General features: G+C 39.9%; 1 protein-coding gene across 1 annotated transcript in view; it reads right to left on the bottom strand.

Moving 5' to 3' along the window:
* Positions 1–13406, bottom strand: part of mid2 (midline 2) — a 131060-nt gene extending 117654 nt beyond the window's left edge. The window contains exon 1 of the mRNA XM_065959088.1: positions 13080–13406. The gene's annotated coding sequence lies outside the window, so the exon portion shown is untranslated. The remainder of the gene's footprint in view (positions 1–13079) is intronic.
* Between the last annotated feature and the right edge of the window lie 1633 nt (positions 13407–15039).

Below are 15039 nucleotides of genomic sequence, written 5' to 3' on the forward strand. Positions count from 1 at the left end.
CTTTGATAAACCGGAACCACTATCCATCTTTAGACAGTAAAAGTCAACCATGTATTGGAGATATTACCATCACTGGTGTTGTGGATAGAATTGGTCATAGGTTTCCTTGCTCATCAGGAGCTATAGACTGCACCTGCGAGCTCCGTCAGTTGATTGCTGATGACAATCAGCTGGGTGCAGTTGTGTTTTCCTTAGAATGAAAATCTCCGTTGTGTGTGCGTGTTTTTGAAAACTTTGTTTTTCAGTCATTCGTGACTCCTTCCACTCTGTTCATTTACTCTCACTTCTCTTTTGTTTTGGCTCCAATTTATGCTTGTCTATCATTTTGATAGAATCAGTGGGTGTTTTTGGAAGGCTGTGTTCTTCTGCCACCTTTAAGAAACCCAAGGCCTACTTATTTTGTGCAGTGTTTTGTTAGTTCCCCATGTCACGTCCCCTGTCATTCAGATTTTGCTTTCCTGATCCTCAATTTTTTGGGGGTTCAGTGAATGGCAAGCGAGTGTCTTTTTCCTTTGAATGCATTCTTACAATTAGATTTGGTGTCACTACAGCTTCTGCAGTGACATGTGGAAACTTCTTTTTTTTATACTGCTGTCTTTTCAATTGTTAGGTGGAACCCGAAATGGGTCACAGCAGTCATGTTTATGATTGAAATAAAACTCTAATTTGCTTCAGTGGAGCTTATAAAAACTCCAGTTTGATTCTCTGGCTGGATTTCTGTTTTTGCGCCAATCTTCGAGACATTTTAAGCTCTCCCTTCCCCTCCCTTAAGTTTTCTTTAGCATCTTGAAAGAGATTTTTAAAAAGTCATTAATTATAAGCATCTCCCCTGTCACCGGAGATCAGTGTGAGAGACGGAGAATAAGACTGCATCCCTTGTGGCTTTGCACTGATTGGTAAACAGAAAAATGCTACCCTAATTCAAGAACAAAAGTATCGTGTCACATCAGGGGATATTTCATACTCTCTTTGAAAAAAAGTGAAGCAAAAACATTCTTCCAAAAGAGGCTGGAGAGGAAATGTGTGAAAACGTTATCCGAGTATAACATCAAACTTTCATGTGCAAGGGGAGGCTGAGAAGAACTGGAGTGAAATACAGGAGAAGATCTAACAGGGAGGGAAATCTTTCTTGATCTGTTCAGATGGATTCACCTTGATAAGTATCGATCTTTCAAAACATGTAGAACACAATCTAACCATATCATCTTTTCATTGTAACTGTTGGTGAAGTTAAGCTGAATACAATAAATATATTAAAGTAACTGAGCTTTTACAATTTGGGCTTGGACTTTTGAAAAGGCTCCCCATTCAAAAAAGGCCATGGAATTCTCTCATTTTGTCTTTTTTGTTGCAGTATAGTCAAGTTTCAATGAATCATTTTACAGGAATTAGCCAACATTTCAAGATTTAGTTGTATATAGGCTACCCTTTGTGCTAAGATAGAGAAAATTGATAGACAAATGTGAAGCTATACAGCTGGAAAACCAGCGTTACTTAGCATTACATGAAGGAGGCTAATTGTGTATAAAGAACTCACATTTCAAGAACCAATAGGCCTATAAGCTTACATTTTGAACATGTGAATATATATCACTCTCATTTTCACCTTACATGTAGTCAGTCTATGAAAACTAAAGAGGACCTTTGCATGATTTTCAGCTCAAAAAACTCCTAATCTTGTACTTGAGTCAGTAAAAAAACTATTTTTTAGCCTCAGCCTGAATGGGATTATTTAAGATGCTGTCTCTTTAAGGTCCCCCTCCCCACGTGCCCACTTTCTTCTGATTGGCTGGCTCCCTGGAAGCCTTCCAGAGGGGCAGAACGCTGCAGGGTTGCTAGGGGAGGGCTGCTCAGAGCTTATAGAACAGCTAATGAAAATGGCTCCACCTGCCTACATAGAGGCTTGAAGCCACCTCGATAAAGTCTTCAGGAACTCTCGTGTGTTAGAAAAACAAGCCGCTCTGCAGACTTATCCAGTGATACTCCAACATTTGTTTACCTCGTGATCTGAAACGTAGCCAATGTTTCATTTGGCCATCCAGCATTGAAACACTATAGGTGAGTTTTAAAATGTGGATCAGCATAGATAGCAGCGACAAAGAACAGCTGACGCCGAGGGTATTTTTGCGCTCAGGGAGGTGAACGATAACAACGCTGAACTACATTAGTTTGGTCTCGAAAACAAGCGCTGTCCATGGACACAGACCCTAATAGCGGAACGGTTATGTTTTTACAGACAAGTACATACAATTTACAATAGAGTAATGATAGAGGTGTTGATAATAGAACTTTATGATCTTACACATCCTTGGCAGGATGTTTTCCTATTTCAAGTTTTTCTCCTCGGCTAATCGAACTGAAAATAGCTTGATCTAACACAATGCAAAAAATATACATATTTCACCAGTTGAAAAAGGTTGGCAACATCTTTAAATATATATAGTCCCAAGTAAAATCTTGTCTTATGTGCAACATTTACCACCTTATGAGTTGGCAGAGATATCTTGCTGCCTCTGGGCTGCAGTCTTATTCAAAGCAGTAAAGATCTAATTACAAGGCAGCAGCACAGGGCCACATACTGTATGCCATGCTGCATTTGCGGGCACAGACAAGATCCCTGGGGAAATAAAAGCGAAGCTCAGGCTCAATATGCTGTCCGCCTTGCTTTCAAATGCTGTCAGTCTTAAGAGATCACCCTCCCAGAAGAACCGATGGCTCGATAAAGTGATGGGTGAATGACTTGCATACCTTCTTATGTCAAACTTTCAGACTTGAATGTTGTTTGGCATCTGTGGATTTTATTCCCATGCTCCTGCATAACAGATTCAATTGAAAATTGAAATAGGATTTTTTTTTTCCAAGAAACAAGACAATGACCGAGAAAGAGTGATGTAACTCAAGATCAATACAAATAAGTCCATACTTCAAGGTAGTCAATTCATTGATTAGTCAATTAGTAAATCAAATTCAATAATTGCTTAGTTAAGATATAAAGGTTAAGGTATAAGGTCATCTGTGTGCTGTTTCCAGTTTCTAGTATGTTAGACTTTTTTGCATTTATATCATTGTAAACTTACACTTGCTTTATATATTTTATATATTGTAACACTAACTAATTAAAAACAACATATTGAGTGATTACAGTCAATAAAATCAGGCATTCGCTCCATCAAAGGGGCTTAATTATTATTTCAGTCAGGCCCTAAATAAACCATGTAATCAATAATACACATAATCACACACTGCAGCTTTATTCATTAAAGCTTTTTTTTTTTCAGCAAAGTGGGAAAGAAATGCAAAGTGTCTTATGCTGTCTGCTGAAATCAGAGTATAAAATAACAACACAGTAACTGACTGACAGTCTTGCAGTTCTGACCAACCACTCAAACATTCTGTGATTGTTATTGGGGGTTTGCACAGTGCTTTTATCACCATCTAAATTCAGGTTATCTGGAACAAATTCTCCAACAGAACAGAACACAAAGACAAACACTGACGAGTAACATAATAATGTGGCACTCCAAAAGGCTAAAATATGTCAGAGTCTGATGCAATCTTTCATCAAAATGTATTCGTCCACTGAGAAAAGTGTCTTAGATCCAGTCAGAAAAATATACTTCAAACAGCTTTGAGCTGAAAAAGAAGAAGAAAAAAAGAATGTGTCTTTTATCGCATTGCCTGCAGGAGAAGAGATGAACAAGAATGCGGAAAATCTATATGGATATCAAAGCCTATCACAAGGAAAACAGCCTTTAACCAGTCCATGTGGGTCTTCCAACTGAGAGGTGAATTTGTAAAGGGTGCGATTGTGCAGTAGTGCTGTGATAAAATGGCTCCACTTCATTATCTCGACCCATTCAAACACAATAGTCATCACCATAGATTTGTATTTCAGCACATATGAAAGACTAACAACACCCAGCCACATTCAGTGTGCTGTATGGCCTTTTTCTAGTTCATACACAAACAAGCTGATGTAATGAAGGAATTTTTATTTTTTTTTATCTTGGACCATGTCCTCAAATAAACTGCAGAATGGTGGTGGTGGTGGGAGTGGGTTTGTAGTCTGCCAGCATTTTCCCAGGATACTCAGGCTTCACGGGTTGTGCGAGTGTGCTTTTTGTTGAGTTACTGAGAATAGTTTCCTCTGTCGTCAGTCGAGGAATTTAGCCACAGGAGCTGAAAAAGGCCATGATGCAACATTTAGAGTCTTTATTTTGTGTGTGAAAAACCGAATGGTGGAAGAGAGGTGAAGGAGTCCCGTAGATGGTCCAGGATCTGAGAGAGGGCTGATTCAGGATCAGTCAAAGCCTGGTTGTAAGATCAGAGCTGACCTGATCATTGCTAGGGGATGGATAAGGATTCCAAATTATCCTCCACTGCCTCTCTCTTTTGATAGGCTATATAACTTTAAATCTAAGGTGTGAAAGTTATAAAACACGCACCGAAGATTCATTCTGAATATAGTAGCAGAAAACTTTTTACCTGCCTCCTCTGATTTATTTTTGATTAACAGTGTCGCAGATTCTTAAAATAAAACTGATAATCTGACTCGTGCAGCCCTCCAGTCCCATTGACTTTTATCAGACCGGATCATATAATTTTAGAGCTCAACATTAAAGCTTTCAACGACATCAGGTTCAGCTTGCAAATCACTCTGAACAGATGTCACCACAGTTTAAGAAGGGAGACTCTCTTTGCACCGTATTTTCAAAGTAGAAGATCTATTTTTGTCTGCAGGTCACGCTATGCCAACTCACTCCATGGTCTTTGGTTGCTGTGAATCATTCTTGCACAGAATTCATGAACACAGTGTGCTCGTTGGTATATAACCTTAACCAGGCCAATTCAATTGGCAGGCCACGGGCTGAATCTGGCCCTCTCAAAAACATGATCACTTAGAAAAAATGGATCAAATGAAAATAGAATTGAAAAGAATAATTTAATAAGAGAGATTATCTTTCACATAATGATGCAGTCATTCAGATGTAATATCATTTCAGTCGTCAGTTGTTTGATTGTTAAAGATAAGTATTTTATAAAGGCTAATTAGCCCATTCATCAGTTATGACTTATCTAAAACTCAGAAAAACATACTTAAAAATGGTAAAAAAAAATATTGTTTTAAGCTGACGTACTGTTCCTTTTTTTTGGGGAAGATTTATTTTTGGCTTTTCATTTCTTTTTAAGATAAGACAGTGAGTAGAGCGAGGGGAAGAAAGAGAGGAGCTGATTTATTATGTTGGTGATGAAACTTCACTAAAGATGCGTCTCTTAATGAGGCAAATTTCAAATTGGTAAATGTGTGTAAGTAAAATCAGAGTCACTCCAAGTACATTGCATTTGCATTTTGCAATAATATCTATCTATCATATTTATCTGATAACACAGAATGCAGACTATAACTCAAATAGAAGATTTAGGCAAAAGTATCCCCTAAAAAATCTAGTTCGTCAGCTTACTAGTACTGTAGTAATGGCTATTTTGCCAAACCATTAGGAACATTATTCAATAATGTAAATGGAAAGGACAAATTGATTTTGCCCGTCTTCGCCGGAGGAGATCCAGAAGAGTGTCAGTTAAAGGAGGATGTTCAGTTGGCCAGCTGTACCGGCAGCTCAATGGCTAACTTTGAGGTTAAGCAATTAGTGCAGGTCACCAGGAAAAAAAAATCATACATGACCTTCTAATTTAGCAGCGTATTGCGCGTAACTAATTATTTCTTCTCTCCAGAAACCTAATAATTAACTTTCCTATCAACACAGCAGAGGACACAAAACAGATAATCTGGCTGGAAGTGGCAGCAGAGCGTGGAGAACGGATGTGGCCTGCTAGGGAGATGATTAGAAACTACAAAGGGAAGATTTAGATCATGTTTGTAGGCGTGTGTGTGTTGGTGTGTGTTGGTGTGTGTGTGTGTGTGTGTGTGTGTGCGTGTGGGTGTGTTTGTGACTGTGTGTCGAATGCATCTGTATACGACAGAGAGAGGGACACAATGTAGTGGGAGAGGCAGAGGGGGGGAGGAGACAGAGAGAGGAGCAGGAAGGGGAATTGAGTATGCTTATGCATGTACATGGAAATCCTTACATTGCAGTTTGGCAGCAGAGGTCAGACAGACGGGGAGAGGTCAAGAGTCATTTATCACAGTGAATTAAGGGAAGAAGATCTCACAGTTGCAACATCTCCTCCCCTGCTGAGATTATAAGTAGAGCAAGTGGTAACAGAGGATAAGCAGAGGTCGCTGTCATCTTTGATTCAGTCCCCACTCTAACTACCATCCCCTATGTATATAATTATTGGGTACTGAAGATTCATTGCACAGCAATACTACTCAATTTAAGAACTTAAATAACTATTTAAAAAACAATTATCTTTCTCCACTCCTGCAGGATAAAATAAAACAACTCTATGCCTTGCCCGCTCTAAAAATAAATGTGCAATATCACAATTCTTAAACACAATCTGCCCTACATATAGGCTACGATGTACTGTACAAATGTAATTAAGCCTAACCCAAACCGCCTATGTTGCAGGTTTGTTCCATATTTGTGGTCAATCAGAAGGAAAATGCCAAGAACCCCTGAACATTTATAAAAAAGCAATGAGAAGACATTCCCCCATGAAGCCCTGGCATCTCACAAAAGATGGGATTATCATGTTGTTATTATTATTATGTTGATTTTAAGGGGGGATTTTTGACAATAACTTTAATTGACGATATTTTGCATCCCTTAAAAATATGTTAAAACAACTCAAATGTGTTAGCAAAAGTATTATATTGTACTAGCTCGCTCTTGATAATAGACATTTTAATAGCGAAATGTGTAAAATATTAAAGAACGAGCAACAAAAACTATTAGGAAAGGATTTCTAGGCTTGGCAGGGTGTATTTTGGGTCCAAAGTAGTAAAAAGTTGTTTGATCCATCTCTCACGGCCGCTTGAATTAGCACCATATCCTCGTCTGCTCACTGCCAAAGCTTAACATATTCTTTATATTCTGTACGGTGGTTAATTTGCAGATGATTAAATAAGCTACTTGATGCGCTAACTGATGACTGTCTGTAATGGCATACGCTTTCTGACATAGTTTGCAGATTTGCGTCTTCAGCTAACATCCGTCTTTTCAAAGCTAAACCTCCATGAGAGTGAGGATGAGCCACTTTTAGCAATTACGTCTAACAATGTCGATTCAGTGGCTGGTTGTGTTTGAGTTTGTGTTAAAAGGATTAAAAGTACTTTTTGGGACAAACAATTCCCGTGGATATTTGTTCTACCCCAAAGTGAAAGACTTCATTTTGTTTCTCAAAAGATCCCAACTTTAAACATTTACTTTTTACTGTGGTGCTAACAGAGTTTTTTGAGTGTAACTAAACCCATGAAGATTAATGACTTGAAAATGTTTCCATTAAATGGTGTTGCACTTCAAGAATGCCAATTTGAAGTGTGTGTGCATGCTCTGTTTTGGGAATTCAAAAGTTAGTTAATGGGTCATTTTAAAGTCCATTACCTGAACATATTTTGGTAAGTTGTTCCATAATTCATTTGCAGATAGAATCAGTGACCCATGAACATTGGGTACCCAACTGTTTGTTGTTCTTTTTTGCTTTCCATCTTCGAAAGAGGGGACTGTATGTCATCTGGTGTATTTTCGAGGGTAAATGCATGCACATGTGCGTGAAGGGCACACAGGAGTCAGCTGTCTCCCAGAGGAGGTTTTTTTTTTTTTTTTTTTTTTTTTAAGAGTCTCCCATGACCCGGCTTGATCCCGTCCCTTCATTCTTTAGTGGGGGTTGTGTGTACATCTCTGCATAATATGTGTGTGTGTGCATGCTCTGTTTTGGGGATTTGCTGATCCTTCTAACGGCTGTCCCTCCCAAGAACAGGACTGTACTCCCGACGATGGCTCATAGCTTTAATCTGACTGACAGCATGGTCCAGCTTTCAGCCAAGAAAACAGCCCACCAGCGTGGCCTGAATACCTGCCTGCTGCAGAACCTTATCTGCCATGAGATGACAGAGGAGACGCTGCTCTGTTCCCAGGCAAATGCTGATCGGCCTGTCTCACTCTCTGCCTCTTTTGCCCGCCTGTCTGCTCGCTGTTTGTCAGCACAACATTGTGAGACCCACACTTGTCTGGACTCAGCTGGATGTGACAGTTTGACAGGCTGTCACAGCATCAAACTAAAAGGCTGGGATGACACTGTCATAGTTCCCCTCTGCAGGCATTCTGAAAGAACACCTTTCACCCTTGATGCTTTATTTTTGGATCCAAACTGTACAGACATTAGAATTCATGTATATTTTATTTCAAAAGCAACATTAAACCAGTAAAACGTCATGATCTCCAGATATGGTGCTATACCTTTTGTCCTTGATACATATTCTAATTAGGACAAGTAATTTCTATTGGGGGGGGTCATTTATTTGATCAGATATGTGTGTTTACTGGTATACTTGCCTCTGGATGATGCGTTGGAGGCAGTATCCTGGCCATTTCTGATACTTGTATAAGACTCTAATGATCAAAAGTTGAAATGACTGAGCATTGACTCACTGTAACTGTGTACACGACTAATAAGTCAAAGCTTCAAGAAACCCCGGCCACGTCAGTGAAAACACCCCCACAAGCCATCTGCCTGGTTTCTTCCTCCTCATGTGAATACATTTAGCTAAGATGCCCACTCATCAATCAGTGGGGTGGTTCCACAAGTCATCCAACACAGCTTGAACTAGAGGACCCTCATAATTGGATATTAAACCCCCGAAGAGTAGCAAGACAAACCACTGTGATGCCGACTGGAGGCTGAGATATGCCGCTGCCATCGCTCTGGCAGAGATATGTGTAGTGCTATTCAATTCAGCGTCAGTCCCATCCTGCCTGCCCTGAGGTTTTTCTGTCACACTGTCATAATTTCAATCTTTTGGATAAGAAATGTGTACAGACACACTCATGCGCACACTCACACACACACACACACACACACACACACACACACACACACACACACACACACACTCTCTCACAAGGGGCCACAGATGCAAGCAGGCATGGATGGACTTGGCACGCACGTACGCAAACACAGCTGGCTTTAAATAGATGGTGGCAGTGCAGGAAGGCTGGAAAGATTACCATTTGTGCAGCTTAATCAACAAATGATTTTTGGTGTTTTTATTTATGTCCCCGTTTTGCGCAGCTTGCTGATGTTTAACAAGGACTCTGTAGACAGCAACAGAGCAGAATGCAGATTAAGACGCAATCTGTTACTCTGAAATGTAAATTGTTTTGTCAAAGGCATAAAGAATTGAAATGAAATTGGATTGATATGGTGTTTAACTTTCATAATCTGAAGTTTGAAATTGATGTTGAGGCATAAAATGAATGGATTCTTAAAAAGGAGAACATATACAACATCGATATGACTAGAGAGGCAATCTGGGTTTGTATATCTATACATATTGGCTGAGAGGCAGAAGATATATTGAAAAGACCAGTTTGACCAGTTTTTTAATGGTTAAAAGTAATCCATTTTGTGAGGACAACATGAAAAAAGACAAGCCTTCACACTTACTCCATGGCCCAAAACTATTTACTATGATTGCACCGCTTTGATACCACTTGGTTTTTCATTTGGTAAATATTGTCAATAAACAGAATATAAATATAATTGGCACACAAATTGGCTGACAAGCTCATTGGTGAAAGGTGATCTTCTAATCTAAAGGTGATAACACTACAGACAATCATTCAATAACAGTACACAAGAAATGTACAAAGAAAAAATAGCTTTGAACAGTTGTGTGACAAAAGCCATCATCGCACATCCCTAAATAATTTCCCAAATGCATACTGCAATGCATAGAGAAAACATTTTCTTTATGGAATCCTGAAGACATGTGTAAATTGTCACCTGCCTATGCAGTAAAGGTCAAATATGTAAGATATGTAATGAATTAAATTAAAAAATGACCTTCTATATCAAGGAAATATGTTATGTTGAAGTGCTGGCTTCTGTGATTACGAAGCAGCAGCCAGTATGTCCTCCCTCTTAGTTTCGATTCCAGTGCAAATGGTCTGTTTTTGTTTTGACCAGAGAAGGTAAGCGGTTTAATGGCACCCTCACGCGACTGCTTTTGGACGGCCCTTGGTTTGCCAGGCAAACAGCAAACCAACAGGTGTTGCAGCGATGGAAGCAGCCAAGCGAACTGGTTCAGATATAACTGATTCAACCCGTCCTAAAAAGCCTTGTTATTTTGCTAATAAGCTCCACGAACAGAAATGAGGTGAAACTAGAATAAATATATTCTAGATGCTTGTGAAAATGGAGCAAGGTTAGAAGAACAGAGAAGCTAAGACCAATGCAGAGCTAGTTTAATACCAAAGCTTCAGTGTGCGCAACATAGCAACCTGCGTACCCATCGACTCTTTGGAGGACAGGCCGGGGGAGACAACTCTCTTAATGTTTTGAAATTTGACTGCAGTACTGTTTTAACTGCTAGGTGTCAGAGTTATATATTGCTCCTTTAACATTTGCAAAGCCATTACACCTTATTGAGAAAATCATGAAAATACTTAAACAAATCAAACATGATCAAGTTTCAGAGCAAATTAATTGTCTTTCACAGGAAGCTGGAGTTGTATCCTTAAACCACCTTGAAGTTGAAAATAACATACCAAGCCCCCTGCTGCTTCAAGAGACTCCCCGTGAAATCACAGCCAAGAGACCGACTCTCAGAGAAACGCTTCATTCAGATTCAAAGTGGCATCAGCTGCTGACAGACAAGCTCTGAATAAAAACATGCCTGCTATGAGTGTCCTTTCTGGCTAACTGATCTGCGAGGATAAAGTGATTAGAAATAAACAAGAGAGCAAACAAATAATATGAGGAACATCTTTCCAAGAGTGTGCCAGAAAGGCATTAAAAAACACCAATAAAGACCTGATCTGTATAACTGAAGGATCTCTCAGAGTCATCAATGTTTTATAGAGTAAGGGAAAGCGATACTGTAAAGTAATGAAGGGCTGAAAAGGAGTGCTCTAATTACGATGGGTGTAAAGTTTCATCAAATGTGGGTCAGTTACAACTGTAACATTTTAATACTGCATGGAGATTTAACTATCTCCTAAAAGATGGTTAAATCCTGCAAGTAATGCTTCAGGCCAGATACTTCCAGTTCCTGGGAGTCAGAGCATCAAATGAGTGTCTTGTTTTAATTAGTTTTAATATGATTTTACGCTTATAAATATATATTTGAAATGCAAAATTTGAAATGCATTCAACCCAATGACCCCTGTTGAAATTTCAGCAAAGAAAAGACATTTGGTTAACCAGTTTGGTTTGCAGAAACAACAATATCACTATCAGTCAGCAGAGACATTAAAGTGCTTCTGGCTGTACAGTCAACACCCAGTTATCCCACTGTACTGAGCAGCATGTGTTCACATCTATTCCTAGAAACCATTGCAGCTTCAGCATCAACACAGATAGCCAGCCTTGTGTCACAGCTGTAATCAACCCAGCAGGTACACACTGACACCCTGTCATTCCCTCAGGAGAAAGGCACTGCTCTTGTCATTATGATGTCTTAATAATTATCATCTAAGAATACAAAAGGAGGGAGAGAGAGAGAGAGATAGAGAGAGAGAGAGGCATGGGTAGTATAACACTGTACGTGCTTGATGAATGAGGGTGTCAGCTGCACCCACCCAACTAGCAGAGCTGTCTCCGAGAGGGTCGGGCCCTGTACGCTGAGAGACCTGTCTCATTAACCACAATGATCATGCATTATCAAGTGAGCCAAAGAGAGACACAGTTGAAAAAAAAATCATCCACTATAATATAGTGCCGTATCCACATTTTGTTATGTGTAGTAGTAGCCATCTCAGAGCATTAAACGTGGCTTCACTGCTGGTCATTCCGGCTTTGATAGAATATTACTCCCAGGAGCACACCCTAGTTTATATTTTAGATTGTGGCGTTATATTACAATGTAATATTCCAATTTATAGTAATTACTTTATACAAATAATCAACACATAATCTGTTATTGTGCCAAATCGCACATTTAGAGAAAAGGGACAGGAGGGAGCCGATACCTTTTTGCTCGCTCCCCATTGTTTCTGTGTACTGCATTATTGATATGGAGCCGACATTTAACACTCTGCTTATCTAAAGCCATAACCACAGAGCTTCCACCTGCAGCCCTGTGTCCACATAACCAAACTGACAAACTGTCCAAGCCTCAAACTGATGTAACATGCCTATGGTAAATGTAAGTGACACTGTTATGTTTGTCAGTTTATTGTGACATGCTTAAGTACCTTCTTAACTACGAGCATGGTAGTCCTATTTCCCTATAACATATTCATAGAAAAGCGGTTGTGTCTATGGTGACTGGTAAAGGAAATACAGATGTCTTATCAGTCCTACACATCAGGATGGCGCACCTATAGTTTCCCTTGTATGTCTGACTGTTGCTCTGTTAGGAATAAGGGGCGTGGCTGGAAGTCAGCCCAGGTCACTCCCTATGCTCCTATAGTACTACGACACTATACTACACTATGACGGAGCTGGTGGTTGGAGGAAAATCTTTCAGCAACCTTCAAAATCACCCGCTGTTTCTCCGCATGCAGCACAAGATCTCACTGAGGAAAGCAAACCTTACTGAAAATTCCGACAGATAAAAGGAACCGTCAGTCTCACACTTTCGCGTATTTCCAGCACTCTTTGACAGATGCATTAGGAGGCCTCTTTTGAAATAAAGATAAACGCATAAATATTAACTATGTGATGCAACGCTGACGCGCGGAGGAACAGATGGACACCTTTGCTCTTTTGTCGTCTTTTCCAAATCAGTCATACAGTCGTTGTTTGCATCTTGCATGATTCTATGCATGCAGAGAAGCTTTCCATGCACGCGTAAACAGCTGATACGGTTCATTATCCCATTACAGCATAGGACAACATGCTGAACCGCGTATTGAAGCGCACGAGCTGAGGTGTTTTTATTTAGCTGTCGTACACGTTACCCAGTCTGTTCGGTTAAAAAAAAGAAAAGAAAAGAAATAAACACAGCCTACCTCAGTTCGCCGTGACAGCTCCGTGTGTCGACTTGTAGCCGCTGTTGGAAACAATGTGGCGCTCGCTGTAAGGATCTCAGTTTGAAGGCGCAGAAGTTTTGACGAGTCAGTGAATGAGGGATTACACACAGTGCCTGACGGATCTGTGGATCACACACCACTGTGTAGTGAACAGGACAACGCCCCAAAACAAAACTGATCTGCTTGATACTCTGCCGGATCATACACGCGTGATCAAGATGTTGCTGTCCAACTCGGTTGTGCGCAACGCCGCGCGCTCTCACTCTCTCCCTACGCGGTCCCCAATCTAAACGCTCCCAAAGGACACGTGACCAACCCACTAGGGACGGGAATAGATTTCGTCCCCCCCCATGGCAGCAGCTGGGATCGGTTACACAGCTGCTCCAGTGCCCGCGCAATAAACTCGAATTGAGCGCATCCTCCCCATTCGCCACCTGCCTCAACCTCCCCTGTGTCCTCATGGTGTCGCTGTCATTTTTGTAACCTTAAGATATACTTCAGGAATAACAAATTTCATATACTTTTTCAAAATAACCAGCAAAACAATTGCACTTTTTTTTTATTTCAATATTTCATCTCACTCCTTACTTTGAGTAATATGGTCTATGAACAGAGACTATGTTGCCATAGTTTTGTTTTTGTCCTTTCTTTGGTCAATTTATCCTTATGGGCGGGGCTTCCACTGATAAGGGTCATGTCAGGTATTTCAATGCACCAAGTAAAGTTGTGAGGACATTTGTAGGGTGAGAACACACCCCCACAGTCTTGATAAAGCCAAATAGAGGATATTTTCAGGGCTAACTCTTAGAATGTTTCTCCCAATAGTTAATAGTAATTGTTGTCAGTGCTTAAAGAATGTGATGGGCCGATTCCTTTCTATCGTGTCGATTTTTTTTATTTAAATATTGTTTGTAAATACTTAGATTTGTACATTTAAGATTTTGTGATTCTCCAAAGATGTTTTTCATTCGCATACATACTACCCCTTCATTTTGCTTTTCAGTCAGCATATTCACACTCGATACTGTTGAAGGTAGAAGTTGGCCATTCCATCCTTTCTGTGACAGCTGAGCATGAGCCATCATCACTTACTCCTGTATTGGGCTGACTGGACATATCTGGGGCTGACTAATTATTACAGACACACAGTGGCCTACATCAGAGAGATTTTGCTAGTCTTGCAACAGTAAGGCTCCAAATAACCCACAATGCATTACTCTAAAGCTTCCAGGGTCACTTCGGCATTTTACTGAGTCTGGTTTCTGCTTGTTATTATTTTCTTGTAATAAATAACAGTGTAACTCCTAAAAGTACATCAGTTGCTGTAAAAGAGTGCTAGGAAAAAATGACCAACCTAACACAATTACAGAACTATTAATATGCTTCTTGCAGAAAGTTGGTGAGGCGACCATGGATCGATGTTAGCCCCCTGGCATTAGCCACAGTTTGTTTGGAATCTACATATGCCATATGTCCATTTAGCATTTTGCAGAACTATTCCCTGAGGATAGAGTGAAGTCTGCAGCATATGGGTATGGGTAAAACTGCCTACCTTCTCTGGTCAAAACTAAAACAAACCATTAAGGACCTGAATTTAAACTTAGGATGAGGACATACTGACTGCTGCATTGTTGACTGAGAATCCAGCACTTCAACATAGCATGTTTCCTTAATGTCTAATAATGTGGTCATGTTATGATTTCAATCAGTAGATATCGTATTATATATTACATATCGTATTGGGCCTTTATAAGAGTCAAAGTGAGTCAAAGATGGATGGATTAAAACAATATTATTGTAAATATCATTAACTTGCAGTGCACATGCAGCCAAAGGCTTTCATTACTGCTGTCTGTCGGCCTTTAATGAACAAGTATAACAACTCGCCTTCTGCAATGGAAATCTTGAACCTGTGGTGTAATGAGATAATAATTGTTTG

This window comes from Labrus bergylta, chromosome 9 (genome assembly GCF_963930695.1).
Source record: "Labrus bergylta chromosome 9, fLabBer1.1, whole genome shotgun sequence".
In the NCBI taxonomy this organism is placed as follows: Eukaryota; Metazoa; Chordata; class Actinopteri; order Labriformes; family Labridae; genus Labrus; species Labrus bergylta.